Below are 1,471 nucleotides of genomic sequence, written 5' to 3'. Positions count from 1 at the left end.
GCATCCAACAATTTAAAAACCAGAGCCTAATAAGGTGTATTGTGGAACTCATAGCTCTTGTACACCCTGGGGGGGCCTTTCGGAGTTCATTTTTGCCTCTATCACTCAGCTTTATGTGTTCCGAAATGAAGGTAAATACGGTGAGGTCTTAGAATTGCCAGAATAGTCACAGAGAATTGTAGATTCATTATACCTAAAGGGCAAATGACCCCATGGTTCTTAGCTAATGCATTCTTTTTTTTTTTTTTTAATCTTATTTATTTGACAGAGAGATCACAAGTAGGCAGAGAGGCAGGCTGGCAGAGAGAGAGGGGGAAGCAGGCTCCCCGCTGAGCAGAGAGCCTGATGCGGGGCTCAATCCCAGGACCCTGAGATCATGACCTGAGCCAAAGGCAGAGGCTTAACCCACTGAGCCACCCAGGCGCCCCAGCTAATACATTCTTAATTTGTGAGACTCAAAGTTGGCTGTCCGTTAATTTTCTGTCGTCCTACAACATCCCGGCTGTAAAGGTCCCCGAGTACCAGGGTCACTACAGTTTGTTCCTGCCAACAGCCCCCTTCAGGTGACACTCTTGTCCGCATGTTGTCCTCACTGATGCCAGTGTGGCGTCCTCCACACATGGATGTCCTGTGGCTAGTTCAGTGTGAGATGGACTCATTAGAAAGCCTGGTCTTCAAACAGTGCCCCTAATGGGTTGGATTGTACCTGAGACAGTGAAGGCTGGTAGTTCTCAGGCAAGGGAAATAGTAAATACAAGTTTCTGGTAGACGTGAATGCAGGTAGCCAGTTTGATTCATGGGGCGTTCCCCTGCCCATTTGCTTTGTATGTAGAGTTGTTTTGAAATATTAAATATATTTGCTTTGACTTTTATCTCTTGCTTTCCTAATTTTGTATTTATCCTTTGAATAAATTGTAAACCGAATATTGAATTTACTTTTACTGCTGCTATGTAGAAACCTAAGTACTGTGGGAAATCCTTGTAAGATTTTTATCTCATGTTCTTGGTTATTAACTTGACCCATGTGTTGTTACTAAAGTTCAAAGTAGGGGCACCTGGGTGGCTCAGTGGGTTAGGCCTCTGCCTTCGGCTCAGGTCATGGTCCGGGGTCCTGGGATCGAGCCCCGCATCGGGCTTTCTGCTCATCGGTGAGCCTGCTTCCTCTTCTCTCTCTGCCTACCTCTCTCCCTACTTGTGATCTCTGTCTGCCAAATAAATAAATAAATAAATATTAAAAAAAAAAAAATAAAGTTCAAAGTATTTCTTTGTTTGAAAGAAACGAATTAACTTTAAAACTTCCTAATCCGGGCGCCTGGGTGGCTCAGTGGTTTAAGTGGGTCATGCCTTCAGCTCAGGTCATGATCCCAGGGTCCTTGGATCGAGCCCCGCATCGGGCTCTCTGCTCAGTGGGGAGCCTGCTTCCCCCTCTCTCTCTCTGCCTGCCTCTCCGCCTACTTGTGATCTCTCTCTT

This window comes from Martes martes (genome assembly GCF_963455335.1).
Source record: "Martes martes genome assembly, chromosome: 9".
In the NCBI taxonomy this organism is placed as follows: Eukaryota; Metazoa; Chordata; class Mammalia; order Carnivora; family Mustelidae; genus Martes; species Martes martes.
The sequence above is the reverse complement of the archived record's forward strand: the minus strand, read 5'-3'. Positions refer to the sequence as shown.